The sequence below is a fragment of the Rhyacophila brunnea genome, unplaced genomic scaffold, assembly GCF_057557595.1.
Source record: "Rhyacophila brunnea isolate RB1 unplaced genomic scaffold, BYU_Rbru_1.0 scaffold_2, whole genome shotgun sequence".
Taxonomy (NCBI): domain Eukaryota; kingdom Metazoa; phylum Arthropoda; class Insecta; order Trichoptera; family Rhyacophilidae; genus Rhyacophila; species Rhyacophila brunnea.
Window position 1 is genome coordinate 13,237,920 of NW_028232859.1, and position 26,630 is coordinate 13,264,549.

The window sequence follows — 26,630 nt, forward strand, 5'->3', positions numbered from 1 at the left end:
CTACAATAAGAATCTTTTCCATGTTTTACAAAATGTTCCTCATTATTTTAAGGAATAACAGCATAATAGGTATAATGTTAATAACATAATAAACAGAATTGGTTATATATTATGTAGTCTCATAGGTCTGAAAAGTGTCCTCACTCATTGAGGTTTTTTTTCTAGAAACGCTGCAATACACCATACACCGGCATACCGTGAATCCGGTACAGTTATGCCACTTTTTTACTCAAACGTCAAGTATATACGCGTCTCATCTCAGCAGTTTATAAGGGTTGTATAACTCGTTGTACCTTTGGAACATAAAGATTTCAAATAATTGATTTTTTTAATTATCTAATCATATTCAACACCATTAATTTATTTTACTGTAAATTTTGAAACGACAATTTTATATAAAATATTTTTATATCAGTTTACATATACCTTTATTAATAAGTGTAGAATTTGGATATATTGTTGAATATAATACCGCGTTCTCACATATCGGTTTTTGCTGTTCAACTGTATGTATGTTGAATGATAGTTTAAGGTCAATTAATAGGTGGAAACTATATTACAACAAAGTGGATCAATTTAATTGAACGAAGTTAAAGTCCTTTCTACTTGTGTCGATTCAATAGTGAATTCGAGGCAATTGGTTGATCATGCTTTATACCCACGTGTCGAGTTTTGTCCTTTATCTATATATTAAATGCTGAACGTTAAATCGAGAGGAATATCCCCACCTCAACTTCCCTCAATTCACTTTACAAGTTGATCAACTTTAAATTCTAATTGTCTTGAGTTTTGTACCATTCCATTTTGAGTCATTTTGTGTGACCTGGGTTTCGCTTTTCTGCACCTTCAGACACCAATGGCAAATACATACTGACAACGAATACAGCTAATTAACGTTTTAAGCAATTTTATACAATAAAAGAAGATAAATCCTGTATACCTAATCCTTTACTTAGGTAATAAGATTTTTACCTTCTTTATTTTCCTCTCGGTCGATAGCATTAATATTTTGATTCAAGTTTGGTTGAAGTATTGCTCCCACTTATCAATTAACTTTCAACTGCCATTCAACGTAAAGTTGAGCAACAAAAATGGACACATGAGAACGCGGTCTTAGTAATTTTCATAAAAATTATCCTTAGATCAGCAATATCCAAACTGGGAGGCGCGGAGTGTTGCAAAGGGAGGCGCTAAAAGTTTAACACAAATGTAGCCACATGTTTGCATTTTGCAAATGCATAGTTTATAAAAAGCTTGGGGGCCCGGGCATAAGACACATCACAAATTTACTCTAATAGTTTTAAAAAAAGTCACCTGCGTCGCTACTTTATTTCATGACTATTACATATTTTGAATATGTGGTTGTGCGTTGCAATTATTTGATGTGATACCTATATGATGATTACTATACTTAAATGATAACTCCCGTCTATATTTTAGGAAACACTACTTCAGAGCACCACACTGCCCTTAACCTCAGCGATAGGTAGATGGCCCCGCCAAAGATCTTAGTCTGGGGGCCCATTCAGGATGTGGGGCTCATGATAGAATCCATGTGTCAATGAACGATGATGCATTTGGATTAACTACTATTGAAAAGGAAAAATTGATAGAATTATCATGCGATATTTCATTGAAACAAAAACCCTAGTTCAATTTTGATTGAATCGAAGTGAAGAATAATATGATACTTTGTCAAGAAAAGCAATGCAAGTTGTAAGTACTGTTACCAAGGATTCGCGACATCATATTTTTGCGAAACGGGATTTTCTTCATTAGCTGCAATGAAATCCAAATATCGATCCCGTTTAGTAGAAAAAGATCACTTTGTGCTAATTAATAAACAAGCACATCCATTGCATGAAAAATAAATTAATTTAAAAATGAATATAATATAAGTAGTAAAGCCTTGTTTGTTTTTATAATTGAGTTTTTTTTCTTTTTTGTATTAGTACATTTTTGGCTATTTAAAAAGGTGTCTGTATTATTTAATGAAATAAAGGGGGGGCGCCAAGATTAGATTTTTTTAAAAGGGAGGCATAGTAACATAAAGTTTGGAAACCACTGCTTTAGATCAATAAAGATTTATATAGACAACCTAGTTAATCAATTAATAACATTAATGAATGATGATATTATAAACCTTCTCCCCTATAAAGCTTCGTAATGTATATGATATCAGTAAACCTACTCGACAATAATATTATATTACATATTTTAATAGGTACAATATATTTGTTGTTTATACATTTGATTTTATTTTTCCGAAAAATTCTTTTATGAAATCAATCTTGGAATACAAAGTGGCATCAAAAAATATTTTCCAAAAAATCCACACCGAACGGCCAGTGTAATGGCTCTCGTTCGTATTGGCGTCATAAAAACTTGGGTTTTTAATCAATAACCCCAGTTTTATTCTAATGACGGAATTTAAATTCTACCCCAGTGCAGATTTTGGAGGCGATGCATTGGCGTAATGCTGAATGTGTGCAAAATTGGGAAACTCGGAAAATTACCCTACCATCAGCCGCTCAAAACTGTTTTCCTACATATTATTATTTTACGATTACTATAAGACACTTTTTTTTATTCAACGAATAATTCACAAGAATTTAATAATGTAACACTGTTATGTCTCCGTCCCTACTAGTTAACTTCATCGCAATTGTATAGGACACACATAGCTTAGTTGGTAGAGCACATGGGCATGAATACTAGGGGTGCGGATTTGAATCTCGCTGGGTGTCGGATTTTTTCTAGTGGCTATATATTTTCTGATGTGTTTTCAAATTATACATAATCATTATATTATTATATACAATGTCTTCCTGATACTTTCATCAGTTTCATCTCATTTTACTGAATATTCGAATACTATTATTTAGAAATTCTTTTTCTTTATTTTCGTTTTTGTCAGTATTAAAAACCGTCACTCTTTTTAAATACCTTAAATATAACGTCTTTCCTTTGATTGATGTATTCCATCGTATATATCGGATAATTAAGGTCATTTTCTTTAGAACATACCTATAATATTCAATAGACGAATATTCTATCACATTGATAAACAACACTAAAATACATTTTAAAAAAATCTCACATTCTAAACTTTCTAATATTTAATATATTTTCGTTTTTTTTTGAGTAGTTGAATATGATTAAGTTAGTAGTGGGCCATGGGTTGGTACCTACCTCATTCTTATGTTCTAATAATAAGTTTGTATATTGCCACACTAATCCCCACTCTTAACATTATATCTAAATATATATCTGGTACCCATACATGATAATGCCTGCGATACAGACGAAACACGTATAGGTATTTTATAATTGCATGTCATCAATCATCATTACTCAACTTGAATTCCATCGAATATAATGTTATTGCAACCTACAGTGAGTGCAAAAATAAAAGGTTTGTAAAATTATAGTTTTAATAAATACCACTCAACGTAGATATTAGAATATGCAATAACTAAATAATCATTAGATATGATTTTACTATTATTATTGAAAAATATATATTTACAAATGTATTGTTTTTAACACTACAACAAGCCATTATGCGCAATGACAGTACTATGATGAAACAGTAGAGCAGCTAACTACGCTAGAAATCAAACAATCACAAGCAGTTGAGAAAATTGTATAAATATATTGTGACCTCACCAGGAATCGAATCCAAAGCCCCAGGATGAAAAGTCATCGCATGAATTAAAGTAGAATTAACAAAAATCAAGTTTCAAAACCATCATCCTGATAAATATATTACATTAATTATTACATTAATTAATGTTATGCATTGTTCTTTAATATTATATGATTGTTATATATTTTATATCAAGACAGATGGACTAGATATAAACGATCGTTCGTGCTAATATATGTTATAATGGTTTCCATATCCCTCTTAAATCCTTTAGATTATCATGAATAATGATAATTTGTTTAATGATTGTATGAAACATTCATGGTCGACTATAGGAAGAGAACGGATGTGCAAACAGAATGAAGCTGTCTGCTGGAAGCAGTCTAGATCCACTTCCAGATGTAGTGTCAAAGAAGAAAATGAAGAAGAGACATAGAAAAGTTCAATAAAATTAAATAGCTTTTGTGCACCGTTAAAAGATAAAAGCATAAAATCAACGCCACCATTATTTTGAACTTGTCCATAGATTTCTAACGATTATTAGGTTAGGATTTTTGTAAGGTTATTTGCCGCTGGATAAAGCTCAAAGTTTACCCGTGCAGTATTGTAAATGGAAAACAAACAAACTCACATTTCAGTCACACTTTTATATTTATACAAAACCGGAATCACGAACATTCGATGAAATTGCCGATAGATTCTTTATGTCTGACATTTAATAATATCTTTTACAGATGCGAGCTATTCAATCACTATACCATTCTAATAAATATGTAGGTACCTGATTTCATTGATACAGTGTATTTGTAAACTAATTTAGTCTATATTTACTTAGTAGAGCTCTTTGTTTACACAGAAAATAATCATTTACTGTCAATTTAGTCTTGTTGAAAGACATTGTATCAATTAAAATAAAACATGATAATATATAATAATCAATAGAACGTACTTTTTATATACTTTTTATTTTGATCAGTAGGGTTGGGGAAGCAGTTCGGGAATTTGCTTTTAATTAGATGAAATCGGTCCGAACCTTGTTAAATCATAATATGGAATAAATAAACTGCTGTGTATAAACAGAAACATGTGCCATATAATAATAAAAATAGTTTGTAGCGGTTTTCACATCACCACATACCTATTTAAGGGTGAACCGTGATTCAAAGATGAAAATATGTCAGCATTTAATTCTTAACATTGAGGGACACGGTGTATAAAATGTCGCTATTTTCACAGTGACCGTATATACATAATTTAATTTGAATGTTTTGTTCTAATAGATTTAAGTTTTGTACTATATTATATTTGAGTCGTTTTCTGCGACCCAGGTTTCGCCTTTCGGCATCTTCAGGCACAATGTGCACTCACTGACATTGACACACTGACAACAAATATAGTAAGTTAATTCTAACTTACAATAATCTGTTTGTTTTATTTCTTGTGATAATTTAGTCAATAAGCTTGGTTTCAAATGTCAAAATAATTTAAATATAATTTAATCTTAATGCTTAAATGCATTATGGCAACAGTTTAATGTTTATATAACTTTTCTGATCGATCATATTATATACTTTATAATATTATTATACATGAGTGGGACATGTGGATAAAAACTTGAACTATTTTGTCAACATACTTTATCCACTACATAGAACTGCAAGTTTTTAAATAAAATTTAATTCACACAAAAAAATAAGAACATTACAGTTCGTTTCTGAAAGGAAACATCATTCAATTGGGGGTTAAAATCATTTTTATTTAAAGATAAAATTGTTAAAAATAGTTCTTTACCATATGTATCAAACATTATTAGAAAAGTTTTATGTCGTTTTCTCAATCACAGTACAGTATGAATTATTACCTTTGCTTCTCATGGCTTCTCATTTATGTCTTATTGCAGTTCCAAAATTATGAAATCTGTAACTGAGTAATCGTTTCAGTGGCTGCATTGAATAATAATATTACTGAAACAAAATATTACTAAAATATATACTTGTATATCATTATAACTTAAAAGTTTCTTTAAATCCTAAGTATAACCAGGTTTCAGCTTTATGCTTTCCGTAAAATTTTGATTCTTCATACAGACCCGCCTTTTGAAAGTCAGATTCATGTAATGAAGAGACTATAATAAAGCTTTCCCTTTTACATAAGGCCTGAAAGAATATACATCAAGTGTTTGCTTCGAATCCAAATAAGTTTAATTTAATTCGAAATGTTACCTCAGCAGAGGCGTAGAATAAAACGACGGAAAACACTTTTTGTCTGTGTGTTGTCGTCCTCCAAACCGATTTCCCTTTGTTGTCACACTTTCCTTGCATTTTCTATCACACAACCTTTATCCTTACGATAGGAGGCTTACCTCTGTTTTCCTTTGATCGTCTCCCAAGTATAAAAATCTCCTATCTTACAGAAACATATAAAAGTGGATTGAAAAAAGAGAGCACTCCACGTTAGATACATAAATTCTCTTTCGCAAAGATAAATATAGCAAGTCGTATATTTATATCTCTCCCATCGTATATATACATACTATACAGTATACACACCGGTGTCCACACCGCTATATGACGATTCACCAGCATAGTATGTATCTGTTTTTTTTATAAAATACAATCTTTTCTACAAAATAAAGTATAAACTGCAATTAAAAACAAAGCCTGTATGCAGTTTCTAAAGCCATAATACATAACAAGTACTACATGTGAAATGAAAACGTATTGTTATCAGAAATCAAGTAGGTACACATAATTTTGAATGTCATTTACTCGTTGTTTGGGTATATGTAATATAGAATTGTATTGACTTCCAATTATCTACGCAAACACGAAAGACTATCAGTATGTAAAACGTTTCATTAATTATTATTCATACTATTGAAACTTTTTTTGTACGAATGCGTCAACTGATGAAGTATTATAATATTTACCATTCAAGGTAGTATACTCAAACTTCCTTGGGTTGTCCAAGAAGATTTCGGGGTCGTCTGTAGTGGAAAGAATGCTGATGTGTAGCGAGAGATACGACTACGCTACCCTTTTCAATGGGAATGGGAACGGGAACGGGACATGAGAGCATGCAATGTTTCGCAGTTTAGAGGTGAATGAACCGGATACGACCCAGAGTAATTAGAACCAAAAACAATATGAAAAAATGGGAATACTCCGATGATCCTTCAAACTGCGAATGTTATGCTAAAGAAACTGTGGAGTATATGATGATCTGTCCGCTGGTTGCATCCAGCTGCACCAACGATATATTTCGATCCAATTACGTGGTAATTACCAAGGCGAAATTTTACGAGAAATGGATCATAGCCGCTCAACCTATTAGGTCCATACTATACTATGAAAGACAATATATTATGTTTTTCCCAGGCACTGGATTTGAATTTATGACTCACAAAATTATAAGCAACTCGGGCATCGTCATTACGATATAATCAACTAAAAGTCATGGAACTGAATCTCTTTAAAAATATATCTAATATTGGCGACTGGCTTTGTAGTTTTAATCAATCTAACAATGATGGGTAGGCACTTACCTTGATTACTAGTCAACGTCGGAATCTCTTCAAATTTTAATCTTAACATATTTTCACTTGATAAATATAATATAAAATATTGAACAAATAATTCACAGTACTTTATAGCGCAAAATTCTTTATTAGACATACTTTATTGTTAAAAACTAAAATATATAATATGTTCAATAAAAAAACCGGTTTACACGTACATGGATTTACTGTCGGCAGTGCATATTGTCGCGACCATAACGATAAAAAATGCAAATGTAAATACCTATTATCGTGCTTGTTTCAAAACTACGTGCATGGTTCAAAAAAGTTTAGCGGCTTCTGAATTTTCACGCAATTGTAGCGACGTATGTGCATGCGTATTAGAACAATAGTGGAAAACCTGCCATAGAAATTACAAACTATACTGCGCTTTGCACTTCGACGTTTACCAATTTTTACAACCTCTCAAATAGCACCATACAATGACAACAACGCGTCTCGCTTACACTTAAAGAATGAAATTGGCGAGACGATTAGCACTTCTGCGTGTAAACAGTTATTGTCTCGATTGTTTAATTTACACACTAGTTGTGCCATTAAATCCATACACGTGTACAGATGCTATAATGTTACATTCTCAAATCTTGTGAATTTGTCGCTTAATAAAAAAAAAATTCACTTAATTCCAGCTCCGAAAATAATCGCATGGATTTTTTACCATAATTAATTCAAATACACATCCATTGATTAAAACAACATTATAATCCTTATTCATTCGGTAATAATTAAACGCATGATACGTTGATCAGAAGCACAACGTGCTAATCTCTGCTTCATGGTTTGTATAAAAGACTCATTATATAAGACTACGTCTTCTATTCTATACTATTCTCATATTTGTGAATGGCATGGCATGATTGATACCTCCATTTCCCATACCATCCATCTAGGCATATTGCACGCAACCTTTTGATTAATCCCAAATATTGTTTCAGAATATAATAATATACTATGCTAGCAAACACACCGGAGCGACGAAAATTATACAGAGACCCCAGGTAACGTAGATATTGAAGTTAATGAAAATGTCGACCCGCTCGCAACCGATCACTTATCAGGCTTTGAAATAAACTCATATACCTACCCACAACTATTTATAATACGACATTGTTATATACCTACTTCTATATTATAAGTGTCCCACCTAAAGACTCAAATATTCTAAAGTGGTATTTTGAAATGCGTATTATAATAATATTGATTGATTAAATTCCACATTAGATGAAATTATGATAAAAAATGAAATTATTAATACTCGTTTTATACAACTTTTAAGTACCTATTAGTAATATTCTCTATTTATCTGGATCAATTAAATTGACTTGTTTTTTAATAGATAAGTTTTGTAATATTTTGTTATCTAAACAAACACAATAGGTAGTACTCATAGTGTTTTAATCAATATAATCTCTTTCCACGTAGAATTAAGAGTAAACAATAAAAAATATTATACATGTTTTCAATAAACAACGACATATACCTTGAAATGTATCTGTAAAAAATATCTGCAATATTGTACAATTATTTTCTATTGATTGAAAATATCTTGTTGAATCTGACAAAAACGATCCTGATAATAATTAAATAATGCGGAATAATTATCTATCATATTATATTGTATTTTATTTTAATTAATAGAATACCTTTCCACCAAGAATAATTATTAGTAACTAATACCATTACAGTGACAATATTACAAAAGAGTACCCACGTCAGTTTTGCTATCTTTTTCTATACCGATTATAGTACGAAGGCGTAAAAATTATAGTATTTCTTAAAAATATATAGGTCGTACAAGAACATTTTTCGTCTTGAATCTTTTAAAATTATGGTATTTTAGTATATTTGGCGTAAAATTAAAGTATTTTACATTTTTCGCGGAATTAAAATTATAGTAGGTATTGTACTATAATTATAGTACGGTTGGCATCACTGACCCACGTAGAATTCTACAAAGCCATGTTTATAATCAAGATATTATTTTCCATCTTGTTGCTATATTTATAGTAGAAGTAGTAATTAATTATCCAGATTTCTACAATATTATATCTATACATTTTTGGTTGACCACTACATCGAGATATTGACGCATTGTATAATGTTCACCACTTTTATATAGCATGCACTTTTCTATAAGTACCGCATTTCACTACTTGTAGTATTTGGTATATCTTTAAGAGTAGGTAATAAGGAGATAAGAGAGCAGACCAATCAGCCTCTCATCACGCCGAGAGTGAAGAGGTGATGATAAACCTGGCTTGGCCATGTACTGCGAAAACCTCAAAAAAATTTCAACCTGACTTACCTGTTATTCAAAACAACCGAATTCCAGCGTCATATGAGGCCGGTAAAAACATGTTAGTGACAGGAATTATTCTTGGAGGCTCCCGTATGATGTGCACATGTTTTAAATGCTTTAATTGAGGAGCAAATATAGCAAAAGAATAAGGAGAGAATTTTTATATTTCTCATAGATTAAGGGTCACATATATTCATTAAACACTTTGCGCTTAACAATGGAAGATCACTTTTGAAGATACTATTCTGGCACCCAAATGCGCTCCATGCCAGTTTGGTTTTGCAAGCAATCTCGTCAAATATACCACCCCACCGTTAATCGTCACTTTTGCTGTCCAAGATTAACGTAGGTAATTATAGTGTAATAACCATAATTAGGTACTATCGACTGATAAACCTATATGTGCTTTTAAATTAATTTTACATTAACCTATGTTATTATTTGGGAAAATGTGCCTATATCAAATAAATACTAATATCTTGATAATTAATATTTATTACCGTGTTGGCTTTTTTAATAACGTTATGCTCTGATATCAGCAAACACATATGCCTTCCGGTGTCTCCGTATGTTGTAATATTATTATTCGTAATTAAAGTTTGATTAAAGGCAGCAGCGCAGCGTGCTTTTACGATAACCGATCCTATAAATTATTGAATCGCTTTTCTTGATATTTTCCAAAGATATGAGACATTTCATAATAACACACGGCTATATCGTATTTCTAACAATACGTTCCATGCGCCATGTGATTGGCTATAATTCAGAACTCTCCCTCTAATCTTTGTTACCCATCTTTATATCTCAATATATCAACCGAAGTATGTTGATATCACATATGAACAAAAAGTATTTATTTATTTATAAAAAAGAGTATTACGGCATTACAGCTTTTGGCCAATGCGCCATAATACATAATACATACAAATATATAAAAATATCTTAATTACAAATAACAACTAATATGACAAGAAAGTGGAAAAGACAGCATGTGTAAATATTAAAGAAATATGATAATATATACAATTATAAATTTATCCTATTTAAAACGTCTACAAACATTATATAATTAATAAAAAACAAATCAACCTTTATGGTGCCATCAAATAAGCTAATTGCACGATACACAGCATCATGAAACATAACATCTGTCCTGCGACGAGGTATCTTGAAGACCGTGGAGCTGCGAGTGATATTGGTGGGAACATGAAAATTAATATTTGCCAGTATATGCGGATTGTAAATGAACCCACGAAGAAGTAAAAAGAAATGCTTTAAAAGAACAATCACTCTTCGGGTAGACAGGGATTGCATTGATAGCATACCCAGAAGAAAACGAGTCGGGAAATTCATTTTATTGTCATTATCATAAGGAAAGAACCCGTATGTTCTTAAGTAGAGAAATCTAAGAAATCTATTGTGGACTCGATCCAGCTTAATTGTGTGCATGAACCTATTAGGACTCCAAATAATGCTGGCATATTCAAGAAGTAGTAAACAAATGTATTGACTAAATATATACGATATGGATATGGCTATATTAATCAGTTTAACATTACAGAATATAAAAATATAGCCTAGTATCCAGAGTTCGTTCAATGGAAATCGAAATGAAATGAAAATTTCAAACAAGCCACTAATTGCAAAGGTAAAAACGTTATGTTCTTTCTATAATACTTTCAGTGTCAGTCAATCGAGGGAGTGACTAACATTTGCATCGTTTATTGCGGACAAATGAGTCACCGGTTGTTTGCTACGGTTCGAATGAGATGGATTACGATTGACGCAATATTTAATAGATATTTATTATAATATGTTTAATTGATAACTTCCGTATTATATTTTATATATCATAAACCAATACATGTATTTTTAAATGGTTAGTAAATAGATAGTGTCTAATAGAATTTAAATTCTAATGGATTTAAGTTTTGTACAATTCCATTTGAGTCGTTTTTTGCGACCCGGGTTTCGCCTTTTGGTATCTTCAGGCACTGTGTACACTCACCAAAAGGCATGCATTGCGTTGAGTATTAACGAACATTTTGTAGCAAAGATAATCTCTTTCTATGTATCTTTCATTATGAGTTTAGATAAATCATGTTTCTTATTGTAGCAATATGGTCTAAGTATGCACCTTTTCTTCATTTTACGAAGTCAATATGACGATAGTATGATTATAAAATTGAAGTAACATTCTTGTTATAACATATATAATTCCATAAGTAATTTTGTAAAAATAATAATATTATGAGGTATGGATGTTTAGAAAATTTCCCCACCAATTTCGTTTTAGATCAGGATCAAGCAGACGCTGGAAAAAATATCACGTGAACTTTGCCAGCCACTGAATGTGATTCCTTACTCATTGCTTGATAGTCTGCCATTCTGGCATTTCTACACCGTAACAATGGCGTATTTGTAATGAAATAATATTTTATTTATTCGTAGAGTCAATGATCCTACGTATTTTGATCAACTTGGTGAATGACAGGAAGTCAATGATAGTAGCTTTAAGATTACTATAGTCATCCAAACTTAAATAATTATTTTATCGTAGCATTAGGTTAAATGTATAATTATAGAAACATTTTCCTAAGTAAATCTGATTATATTTTTAGTCTTCATTATAATTCAAAGTTATTCTTTTGAAAAATAATGAGTTCTCGGTAATTAGTAATGATTATTGAAAGATTTTAAAATAAATGAACATCGGTGGGCGGAAATGTTACGTAAAAAATCAACGCGCAAACATTCAAAAATATAGCTGGAGAAAATAAAATAAAAACGCTCGCTAGTCAAAGGTGAAATCTATAATATAAAAAATATATATTTCGAGTCTTGTGTAGGTAGGTGCGGATAAGAAAAACGAGGCAAAGCGGGCATTGAAATTTTTAAATCAGGCACCCAACAATGGCCCCACTAATGGCATATTATTCCGAAATAAAAATGTACGCAACCACAAAGGCTTATTTTTTTGCTTTTTAACAACCGGATCGCTTTTCTTATGGCACGCCATTTTGCAAAGGGGCATTATTGTAATGCGGCAGGAAAATTGAATTGTTTGCAAAGATTGGGCCTTTATGTCGAATGTATGTACCTACGGTAATATGTTTTATGGCAGTGTAATACGTAACCATACTCAATATAAGTAATTAATTATATTCATTGTTTTCTCTTATTATAGTATATTTAAATGAAATAACGAACTAAGAAATCTACTAAAACAAACATCCCTAATTAATTACCCACCATTTGTTATTTTTCTCGATATTTTCTATATTTCAATATTTTACGTTTCTACGTTATTATAGTCCTTAAAACCCCTGTTCGGAAATTTATACGTATGCAGTTGGCCGTATCATAGTTCACCGTGAATGAACGTGAACCGTGTATTGACATAAAATCCATGACTAAATAAAACAGTTTTAAAAAAAATTCGACCATGTCCGATCCTAATAGGATCATATGGGCCTCCACAGAATGGAGGTTTGTATTGACAGATTTTGTGTTTACGAGAAATGGATGTCAGCCACTTTCTCAACTTATTAGGTCCACACTCTGACTCATACACACATTGAAAAAAAAATGTGTACTTCTCAGACCCATTCGAAAACCTTCCAGATTCGAACCCGAGATCCACGACGCAATAGCCCAACGCCTAAGCCACGCGGCCATCGTGGGTGAAACACTTGAAAATACGTAGTAAAAAACGACCGAAATACAGGAGAAAGACATAATAAAATAGGTAGGTAAGTATATTAGAAAAATAATCATAATATTGTACATAGGTATTTATATAAAATTCTGATAGGTGCTCGTAAGTATCAATTCGTCCATAAAAAATATCTAATAATATTGTCAGCTATATTATTAGACCAACCAATATCAATATAATTTTCTTATTGAATCTAATAAAGTTGGAATATTATTGTCCGCAATTCTCCACGATCAACGGATCATTTGCTCATTTCCTCTTCCCGGTTAAATTTACACGTAACCGTTAAAACCTCCGATGTGTCAATATTTAAATTTTACTGGAGAAATAAAAGCCGCTAAATAAGCAGAAACATGAATGTTGGCTTTCATTTTTTACTTCATATGTGTGTTTAATTTGATTCATCAAAAGATTCTAAAGAACAGGTTGTAAAAAGATTGACATCACCAAGTATTTGTAATAACTCTGATATGATTACTATTACGCAAATTGGAATTTTATGGTCTTATTAAAATTATATTATATAATATTAAATCAGAGGTTTATATAATTAATTATATTTCAATTTTGAACGTTTTACTAAGCTATACGGTGTAATATAAATTAATATAATATACAAAAACATTTTGATAAAATTGTCACATCGTAGGTTTTACTTTAATGATGTTCTTTGTGAAAATACAGTTTAAATTAAAATAAAATGCAATAGGTATAATATATTATTACGTATTATGTACATACACATAATTCAATAATTATTATTAGGACCGATTAATACCGCATAAGAGGATTTCACTAATGATTATTAATTGATTATACCTATGTATTAGTTTTGATTGTAACTATAGTACAACTTACATTTATTTTATACAGACTGTAATATCTACTATTTATATTAATGTTGCCGAGATAAATACTTATATTTAACTGTATTACAGTAAATTATATTTTATTTGAATAGAGAATTTAGTTAAGATTTCATGTTTTCAATCACTGTAATAATTGTTAACATTAAATTCTCTTTCATTTTTTATTTTATTTATTAAGGAAACAAACACATATTGATTACAAAAATTTAAAATATAATAATGAAAAGTTATTGCAACCAGCAAAGTTCGTTTACAGTGTAAACTTGACTACTCTTACATGAAGCCTATTGCATCGTTTTCTCTAGTTCGGCGTCGCTCTATGTCATATTTTCTGGCAAAACTGGTAAAACTATCGAACTTCATATTTATGTGGTATGTTTATATATGGAATTCACTGAACAGGACCCAATATAGAAAAGTAACCTGGAGTAGATGAATGTCAGAAGATCTTCAAAATAAATCCATTAATAAAAATATTATTCTTCTTAAAAGTATGGGTAGGTAACAAATTAGAGCATTAAGTAAGTAGGTACTCCACTTTATTTTTAAATTCTCTCACAAAGTGGACCCATTTTTCCAGAATTATGAGGAAATTTAATAAGAAAAAATATACAAGACAACAACCGGATGCAAGTCATTATGGCGGTTAAATCCGCGGAAATGACGACATCTTAGCCCCCGGGGTGCTTTGCATGGCATAAACATAAAACACACATATTTCAAATAAAGATGCGGCACTTACTGAAAGAGTTGACTAGAAGACAAATGGACGGTAATATAGGTAGTTTAGGGTTTTCAGGGCTTTTGAATTCTACAATATTTTTTCGGATGATATATTATGAATTATAGTCAAAAAATTACTTACGTTATCAAAATTCATACAGATAGGTATATAATGTCATTATAAATATCTTTACAGGATTAATAAATTAGTTATAATTCGAATAAAATACTTCTTCCACGGCGCTACATTCCGGGGTGGGATTTGGCCTCCTCCACAACCGCTCTCCACTCACTCCGGTCTCTCGCCACACTTCTCCAGTTACCGGGTCTTCCTATATGAAGCCAGCCCACTTCTACGGCATCAGCTCATCTCCTTCTTGGACGGCCTCTGGGTCTCTTCCGTTGGGGTAGCCACTTCGCCATGATCCTTAGCGCTCTAACTTCAGGTATTCTCTCCACATGTACCGCCCATCGTAGTATTTGAGACTTACAATATCTTATGATTGTTTGCTGTTCAATCGGCTCTTTCAACTCGTGGTTCATTTTTATTCTGTAGGTCCCATTTTCCAACGTGGGTCCAAAGATTTTTCGGAGTATTTTGCGCTCGAAGACAGCTAATTTGTTTTCCTCGTTTTGAGTTAAGCACCAAGTCTCACAGCCATAAGTGACCACTGGCCTTATAATTGTTTTATATATTAGAAGTTTACTTCTTCGGCCTAGAATTTTCGATCCCACCAGTCGCTTGCAGGCATTCCAGCATTTATTCCCGGAGATAAGGCAGATTTTTATCTCCTCTTATTTTGGGTATTTAGGCTGGATCCGAGATACGTGAACTTGTCCACCCCTTCATATGCATGCTGTCCTATGTCTATATCCTGCAGCGGTACCTGATTGCGTGTGCTGACCATATACTTAGTTTTTGACTGGTTTATTTGCAGCCCAGCGTTTTCTGCTTTTATTTTCATAGTGCCACCATGGTATGAACGAATTAAATACATGAATACTAATTATAGTGTATGTCTGTTTCTTGGGCTACTGTTTTAGATAGGAAGGTGTAATTTTTCTAAAATGACATGCCTCCAATGCAATAGGGACCTAAATCAGATAGGTAAAGATCAAATGTCAATATGTGGCTATATAAACATATAAACGTGCCCTCAAAATCCTTTGGACCGACAGGATAGCTAACGTAACGATCGTCAAAATAATTGATAAAAACCGAGAATATCCCCGTAGTATTAAAACTATAAAACGTCAGTATAATCACCAACATTGTAATAAAACAAAATACGGCATATCTCAGAACAATATCAACGACATGTGTGGTAGAAGAAGACACCGCATTTCATGGCTTAAATATCTAATCTTAAATAAACTCATCCAGAGACATATTGATTTACATCCCGGCTGTGTCAAAATGATAGTAGGTACTCTAAAAAATGAATCATATAATTAATATGGTATGTTATATTATAATATTGTATATTTTCAATAAGCCTCATCACTGAATGTGCTTTATATGCATTTCAGTATCATCTCCAATTAAATAATAATTCAAATTACATATGTATATTCTTCCATGATATTCTACAAAATATCTATCATATGGCGTACTCTTTTCTGGTTCCTTATTCATTTGTTTATTTTGTCGTCTTTCCACGTAATGCACGCCATAATTTTTCTTTAATTGACAGTTCATGTTTCACATTTATCCCGGAACACTATTAGCGCACATTGGTTAGACAGCTTAATTATACCCATCTCAGACACAACCACTTGTGGCTGAGCTTCCCATCAGCGGCTGCTATCCCACATTTCCGTAGGTCTGACTCATCGCAATGACTAATCAGATGCATTCCAAATCTTCCTTTATCTCTAACCCAACCACTGGGACAGCTAATCGAACGTGTTTAACCCATGCGATACTGTATGTACTAACGTCCCATATAAACTGTATATAAAATGTGATCTCTTGGGTAAGATAACCACCAATTGCTATCGTTGGCTACGCGTAGCCGAATGCTTTAGGTCGCGTTCATCATCATGGCTTAACAACTCAGAACAGGTCATAGCCACCTCCGAGATCTTCCTTCAACCGCCCGCTCTACCATACTGTCTTATTAACACCGTCAACTACTGAAGTTTGAGTCTCCCAGTCGATTTTCAACCGTCTGGTCTGCTATCCAGGATATTCCTCGGCGATTGGGCACTGTTTATTTGTGTTACATGGCCCGCCCACCGGAATCTACTAAATTTAATAAATGTAGAGATAGGTACATTCTTCTTGGAAAGGATCACATTAAAAAATACTATTCAGGCGTCCAAAAAATACTATACGCCAGTATATTTTAGCCATATATATTTGAAATGATTGTAAGTAACAAGATTAACATCATCAATATTTTACGATATCCCTAATAGGAAGCAAATAATCCATTATTACCACCACGAATTTTTCCAAACTTTCTCTTCTTAACACATTCTCATATGCCGTAAACTTTCGAACCGACGATAATAATCTAAATGATTCCATTACGAGCGAGGGCAGAATAATTCCCCACGCCGACACTATCAATCTTTGCCGGAGCATCCCTTTTCCGGCCGGCCCCATTCGAGACGCTCCCCGCCGCCCTCCTCATAAATAAGCTTGGGGGGCATCCCCACGGCAGATATCTTGAGGAAGCGACCTTGTTTTTTGCGGAATTTATTTTAATCTGGGGAAATGATAAACAAGAATGATCTGCTCAGCGAAAATTTCTGGAGTAAATAGATGTTGGAAGACGCGGGAGAATTTTTTTCCTTATTTTTTCCGCTTTCAGCCGAGGAGATAAACTTTTTGTTTACTTCCCGTGTCCGACCTGCTGATTTTTTTTCTCTCTTAGGATTGCCTTTTTAATATTATGTATATTTCAATTTCAAACATTAGGTATGTTTTGATATTATTGAAGATAGAATCAAAAATATTCCGAGTGGCGTAAGTGATATTCAACTTTTTTTCAATGTTTGCGTTGTAAATTATGTTGAAACAAAACGAAACTTTACGAACGATAATATCAATAATTATCTTTATTTTTAATATAATTTTATATTTTTTACCAGGCATGATGAACCTGTTCTTTATAAAAGGCAACAGTTATTTTTATAACTTAATACGGTCGCATCCAAAAAACAACATGTACATTATTTTTAAATTCCAATTATTACGCACTAACTTGAGAAAAAAGAAGATTATTTGTATTCATTCAAAAGAACCTTTTAATAGTTTATACAGATCTTAAGACCACATGCTACTCATCTTTGCTCTAAATCATTGTACCTACCTATCTCAAAATGTTTAGCTTATCGTCCCTTTTTTAAAGATATTTTTTTCAGCTGAATGGGAGTGTCAAAATCATATAGGTCGAGTGGTCAGTGCATAAATACCATTATTATCTTTTATGGCACTATAACTATTGGCGGGTCTTAGCCTCTTTCAAGAACTTCCTCCATCCTGGACAATCCAGCGCCGACACTCTCCAGATGCTTTGGCCGAGCATTCCTAAATCTCCACTGGCGCAATCCAGATCTTCTCTTGACCTCGGGGGTTGCGTACACAGGTCGCTTTGATGATATATTCTCCGGCATCCAATGCACGTAACTGATCCAGCGCAGTCTCTGCATTTTCATATACCACGTGATATTTTCGCTCCTCTAAAGTATGTACAGCTCCCCATTATACCGTGACATCCAAATGGCACTTTTTTGTGTAAATATATGTTATAAATAATAAATTGACAAATTAAACTCTAATAAAAATCAGGTAAATTATTAGTTTATGCTAAGCGTCGGCCTATACATATTGTTTTTCAATGTGTGTATGAGTCAGAGTATGGACCTAAAGCCGTGTCCACATTGGCAAGAAGTTGCTGGCAACCTCGTTAAATTTCGATTAAAATAATTTTTGGTGAAACGAATTTTGAAAATTATCGTGAAATTTAATGAGGTTGTTGCCAGTGTGGACACAGCATAATAGGTTGAGCAAGTGACTAACATCCATTTCTCGTAAAAATGAACTCTCCTAATACAAAACCTCCACCCTGTGGAGGACTATATTATCATCTTAGGATCGGACATAGATCAAAGATATGATAAGTACTTATGTAAATCATCAATTTTAACTATTATAAATATCTGGTATACACTACGACATTCATAGTGCACCTCATTAGAACCGTAGCACACAACTGATAGATAATTGATCCGCAATGCTCGATGCAGACGTTAGCCAGTTCTTCGACTAACTGATACTGTGAGTCTGACTGAGAAAATGCAATGTGCTTTACCTCACCATAGCAAACCCCTCCGTTTCAATTTTCATTTCACTTTGAACTACAAAACGTAATGTGATAAGAAATATTAATTAGAAATGTTTGATATATTTTGATCAAATTGAACTACTTAATCAGATTTTGAAAAACAGCTGAATCTATAATGTCGTATGAAAACTTTTTAGGGTCTGAAACATAAAATTGGTATTTTATAAAGTATCGCATCTGCTCTGGTATTCCATATGCTAAAACTTACAATTAATCTTGTTTTATTAATACCTATTTGGCGCCCGACGAAGTCTAGCGCCCGCCTGCACGCGTGGGCGTCACACGAGACAAACCGGTCCTCGACTAAATATAGCCACAGGCACATTTGCATTCAAACAAATTTATTCCTTCTTTCCAACAGTGCGAATAAATAAATAAATTTACTTTGCATGCTTTTTAGAGTTTTTCTCTCTGTGCGGGTAAGCAGAGTGTTAAGAGGGCTTTAAATTTGCAAATACTTAACATCTTTTGACGAAAGCACATTTTTTCTTGATTACTTACGACTGTATATAAATAATATAACATGGGGGTTGAGGGATGGCAACATCTATTTGATGGATTCAAATTGAGTGTAATGTTATTATTATCTACCCAATACTGATAACAAAATACCAGCGTGAAATTTAGCACAGTCTATCTTTTTGTAATTGGTCTGACGTCTATTACCATTATTTACAGTAGTCAATTTTTATTGGTTATCAATATGTAATGAAATTAAATCGTTCACAACTAAATACTACCTGCTCAACTATTGCATTCTGACGGTAGTGAGTCATGGCAAGTATCGACTACAAACATTTCCCAGATAAAGTAAAAAATATAAGCTAGTTGATTGAAAAAAAACCATTGATCGACTTTCGCTAGTTTCAGCTCTTCTACCAAATGAATCACCTAGGAATTTAAATAAATTTCATTAAGGATAAAAGTCGAAGCCTAGGTATACGCTGGGCTGTGTGGAACCGTACTATAACCATGCAACATAATTTTGATTGTTGTACCGGAAAATATTAGAGCGACGCCGAGAGAAAGAAAACGATGCGATAGGCTTCGTGTAAGAGCAGTCGAAAATAATCACGGTAACAACAATTAAATTTACCATATATAATTCGTGCGCAGTATAATAAATCGCAATCCCCGCAATTTTAAGGTTTAAGTTTTTCCATTGTAGCAATACTTTGAAATAGTCCAACATGTATCATGTTTCAAAATTGAGAGTTTTACTAACTAATGTGGAAAAGAAAGAATTAGAATACACCATTTTGATAAATTTGTCACATGGAAAGTTTTAATAGCTCGACGACGAAACACTAATTTGCATGGTTTAATTATAATATATTTTTATTATTTCTTTATATTGATCATTACATTTTGTTTTATTGAAAAAGTTACAATATTGTATATTTTCTTACAAATATTAAATAACTCCAGTGTAAAGGAAATATCTACTTTATTTCTTTAAATAATTCAATATCTTGGCTATTTTGAGCATTGTTTATATTCCCGCCTCGTTCATTTTTCAAAAGGTAAGATTCTTTTTATATTTGCCAGATAACATCTTTATGAAATGAAAAAAAGTGTCGTGAATACTATCTCTTTCCATTTCGTACAATCAACTCTCTCTTTGCAATATTTCAAAGCTTTTTTAGATCAGAGTATGAAGATAATAAAATAATTGATGTTACAAATAGGTTTGAAACAACTTAATTATCTATTTAAACATTTTTTTTATTATCTATTTTGTAACATTAATATCGGTGTTGTTGGGCATGACCTGTAACTACAAAATTTTGAATTTATATGAGAGCAATTTTAAGCTTTAAATTACCCATATAAATCTCTGTTCGTTTTTTTTCCAAGCATTGAATTTTTTTTTTAAATAAGTAACTGAAGAAGAATATGATAATAATTAGTTTGTCAACTATTTCACTAATTATGAAAATAATGTCACTTATCAGTGATCAAACTATGATATTATGGTGGTCATGTTTTGACCAAACTAACAGCTGTGATGTTCACATCATCATAATAATGATGAAATGCTCAAAAATCTTATGTTAATAAAATTATTATTACCATAGCGTTTTGACTATTTCAAATAAAATATAGATTTCGGGTAATTACCAAATGAAAGATAATACTATATTATAGTGACCCAATTTTTACTCTTAATATAAAATGACCAAAAAAACAGTTATGATATTATGCCCAAACAACACCGATATGTATTACTAGATTTATTATCCATTATTCATAATTTATAGAGTTTATTCATGAAAAATTTTACTACAGAAAAGTGTTTAGTGTGGTTAAATTGCCTATCACAAAAATATATCATTATATTCCATTCCTAGACTTAAAACATTGATGTTTGCTTTGAAATTTTGTTATTCTATATTATTATTTATATTTTTTTGGTAATATTTGTGAAAGTTTATCAAAATATTCTAGATACTAATCATGGTTTTGCACTTTATATAGACATGCAAAATTATACGAGATCATTATTATCTTCGTGCACTAATGTGAAATATTTGCTACAAGTCAATTTCCAATGTGAAATAACTCTAAGATAATTTAATCACTGTGCTTTTATTATTATGTTTGAGCTATAAATAAAAACGTTTTGTTCGACGTCTCTGGATTTAGGGCTATAAGAATAGCCGATCCAATCGAAGATTATGTGTGAACATTTACTTCATAAATCAAGCTAAACATCAAAGACGTAGTGAAAGAGTAAGTGATACATACTTTGTCTTCCTCTATAATAATCATAATAAAATATCAGATTTATGATTTTGATTTTAACCCTATCCTCTTTTCTTCGATCAAAGGCTCGCAAGGCGAAACCGGAAATTGATCTGGCAGGATAGCGAAGGCGTCCAACGGATGTCGCTTGTAGGCTGTGTGCTTTTTTACTTTTTACATTTTCACCTGTAAATACGCTTCCGGGCTATGGCGAACACGATTTAATATCCTGACCATCTTAAAACGTGTTGCATTAAAATATAGAGTGCTAGCAACTTTTTATTATGCTCTCAAAAAAATATCCTCTTTCGCAATGCACATATTTTTTGTGTCTGAATATTATTTCCCATACAATTTTGATATAGCAGTTAAGAAATATTAACAGATATTACTATACTCAATGTTATTGTTTCGTATGGACGCAGTGTATCATTGCTTTTCATCGTACTGTTATACGACCTCCCAAGTTTCATAGTATGTTATACCTACTAAATTTTACAAGTTAATAAGGGTTAATAAACAATAGCCATGTAATATGATGTAATACCTACAGAATTATTCTAACTATCAAGTTCTATCTATCTAACACAAGTGTGGGGCATCAGACGGTCATATCACTATGGACCCGCGCCGGATATCATCCACGAAACGTCAATAAAATAATTAAAATGATATCACCAAAATGTATAAAAAGGGACACGCACCTCGCGCCCTACGTCTATTATTTTTAATTCTTTGTAACGCGTATATCTCAGATTTTAAAAATATAAATAAGACACTGAAAACTTATAAACGTACAAGCACACTTTATTGTTAATTTTTTAAACCTTTTTTTATAAAACATTTAACACTACAAAATGTCTAGTATGTTTTATAATAGTATGCTACTAAAATAAATACATATTATAAAACATTTTTTATAATCCAATGCTGTCCTAGTTGGTATATTGGCGTATACCTACTCTATGTAGCATGATACTCATGATAGATATTGTTATTTATATCAGTAAACTTTGCTGATTGATTTAATAAAACTAAATACAATAAACTGAATACAGTATTCAGTTGAAAATGTCCCTCTGAGGCGGACAAAATCGGTCCAAATTTATTTATTAAAGTGGAATAAGTACTACAAAAAAATGCGTTTTATTAAATCAAACAACAATACAATGCAGTTCCACCATGAATTCACAGTTAACAATATAAAAGAAATCACTAAACTTTTAAAACAAAAATTAATATCGCATCAAACACATTTAAATATATATTTTAAGCACACAAGTAAGTACACTAATTATATATATAAATTATATCTTAAAGGCCATCAATAAAACACATGCATTGTGGGTTTACATTCTTAGCCGAGTTGAATGATCGCAAACATGTACCTAACAATAAATGTAAACCAACAGTTGCATTATCCTTGCGACTTCGCTGCTGCCCTGTTACATCAAAAAGCACTTTGTATTTCTCCCACAGGCCCAGCGGTTATGGTATTTTGATCCTACATGCACAATGTACACTTACTTACCTGCAGGCAGAGCTATGCAGGTTCGAGTCTCCGTAATTCCCCTGGCACGTGATTGCACTTTCAATCCAATTTTCTGCATAGAAATGTTATACCGCTGCGACTGAAGCGATTCTTTTAACCCACAGGATTTTTATTCCGACCTTTAAGGCGGTCATATACAACTGGAATATGTTTGTTTTGTATAATATATACATACGGAGGCTTTATTTCCTCAGCATACCCAAAGTAACTTTTTTAAATGTTCAAATATCACTAAAATAACATGCATAAAAAAATTCACTCCCATGTGAAACACATGACCTTCCACGGTGTATAATAATGTATATTATATTAACGGGAATTTTAACAAGAATTGATATTAGTCATTTTACCACCTCATTGGGTTATTTATGGTTTCATCATCAGTATTTTTCAACCTTTTTAAGTGAGAGGCACACTATAATCGTTAAATTAAAAAGTTTTGCTTGAAATAATAAGACATTATAATTTTCTAAAAACAATTCATGACACACTGGTTGGTAAACACTGCTATAGATCATGGTATTTCACATTTTGTACTACCGTCGCCTGTAGGACACTGGAGGGAGTTGTGGAAGGCGTTGCTGGGCCCCATGGGAACCAAAATAAGTTTGAGAAACTATGATAGATGAAAAGACATTGAAATAAACAATATGTATTTTAAATTTTAATTGATTTTAGTTTTGTACTGTTCCATTTGAGTCAGTTTTTGCGACCCGGGTTTCACCTTTCGTAATCTTCAGGCACTATGCACACTCACCGATGGTAAATTATTCACACTGACAACGAATACAGTTAACTTTGCTATTATTAATAACATTGGTGAGTATGCATAGTACCTGAAGATGCCATAAGGTGAAATCTGGGTCGTAAAAAACGACTCAAATAGAAATGGTACAAAACTTAAATCGATTAGAATTTAAATTCAAATTCCATCGAGTACCCTCTGTCGATAGTATTGACATGTATTTTTCAAGACATGACCTAAACTTTCTTAGAGTCTCATTAAAAAACTTTATAATATTAAAACAGTCATAATGGAGTTCTTTAATTCAATTTATGAATCCAAATGTATTGATTTAATTTTTCTTTATTTCAATACAGTAACTAATACATATATTTAATGGAGTTAACTGTCAATGTATTCTTGTCTGAAATATAATAACTGAATACACGTACAAAACGTTTAATTTTAAATAAACGTTATTATGTTCACTGGTCTTTGAAATTGGAATAAAATTTTTGTTATTAATTTCGATATTGTATCATTTTGGTAATTCATATTGCACATAATTAATGCTTCGCATAAATAAAAGGATTTTGAGATGGATTATACCTAACGCATTGGTTTTGAAAATGTTAACCCATGCAATTAATCACCCAAAAGATTAATTCTGACACCAATTTATACATATTAAATTACACCGCAGAATGCTTTTAATGCATTTTTAACTCAATGCGCATCTACGTATGGTGTATAAATACGTGTTCTACAAATATGTAATGTATCATGAAAGCATTCAGTGAATACCTACTGACTGAATGCTTTCATGTGGTGAAAAAAGCCACAGCATAATATGCATAATGAATAAATGCATTGTACATAAATGAGCCAAATGTGTATGGGGTAAAATGTTGCAGTATGTGTCTGCGTCGTTTGCTGAACTTTTGAGTGATTTGCACTGTATCTCTTGACCGGCCTTGAACCATGGTCCTTGTGGTTCGCCTCAAGTGCAACGTCCCACGTTACGGCCGCTCCTCAACTTGCCTCTTCGTGGAACTTCGCCTTCTTTTTGGTCTCTTTTGTTGTTTACCTTTCGAGTCCGTTAAAATACGAAGAAAGAGGGCGTTGACCTGTCCAAAGGACGTAGGACTAACCACTTTAAATGTACTGTTATAATATGTGGGGGAGTGAGATTTTATATGATGTAATCTGTATTATGACTAAACGTAAATTAATAAATAAAACAAAAAAGAGGTTTGCTTAAATCAAGAAGAACGAATATTATAACTGAAATGCACTCATTATTAAATAATCAACAGCCTAACTTAACAGTAACTTTCTCTTCTTGGTCATTACGTCATGTCTGAGAATCGTGATCATTCTGAATTACAGCCAGTTTTAAAAAAAATCTCCACCATTCACTATCCACTACTTCTATCAGACCAGAGAAAATACCACCCCCAGTACGCTCTTTCGCTTGGATACCTTTCACTTATTTCACCTCCCCTGAAGACTACGTACCCAAAACCATCAAACTCTTATTTCCAGTACGAACAATATGTCTGAAAAGAGATTTATGCATATTGGTAACAGCCGTTATTTTATTTTAAGTAAGTAAAATTCAAAGCATTCGGCCCAAGATCACTTTTCAAAGCAATACATTGACCAACATTAGTTAATAATATATTATAAACCAACAATATTTCTATCGTCCATAGAAACTTATTGCTTTACTAGGCAATTGGAAATACGTCTTTCATTCGTTTAATTCTCTTAATCATATATTTTTTTTTATATTATACTTCCAATACATTTATTATATAATTATGTTTTAGATGTTGTTAACTGTAATCTTAAAATATAGCTACATAATTTATTCATATATGGTTCAAGTTAGTAGACATTGAATAAGATATAGCTTATTATCTATAATTAAAACGCTTTCCAAGTATTTTGCGTTTAAATTATATGAAAGCTTTCAACAATGAGTTCTTTCGCGTACCTCCTGGGTAAATAATGATTTTTAATATACTTAATGGACGTAAAACTTTTCTTTAATACGATAGTACGACTGTACAGTTTTTTATTACTGTTTCAACTAAAAAAATATTTTAATTCTTATTTAAATTTCTTCCTCAGCATAATTTATTTAACTTTTTTAAACATCTTTTAATCTAAAATATTCTAAAAGATACGTTGAGAAAATACAGCCATTTTTCAAATATCGAATAGATTTGTGGTGGAATATGATATATTAATTATTTATAAGTGCTTCAAATGGTCCCATAAAACTAAATGATATTAATTTGATATAACAAAGCAAATAAAAGAAAATAATATAAACGAACAATAATATATTTTCATCATTATGACTGACAGTCAGAAAAAAATATATATACATCTAACTGTTGTGAAGATTTGC

The 26,630-nt window shown here is 31.9% G+C and overlaps 1 protein-coding gene across 3 annotated transcripts in view; it reads left to right on the top strand.

Moving 5' to 3' along the window:
- Window positions 1-26,630, top strand: part of LOC147071881 (uncharacterized) — a 426,219-nt gene that overhangs the window by 293,831 nt on the left and 105,758 nt on the right. The gene's annotated exons all lie outside the window — the stretch shown is intronic.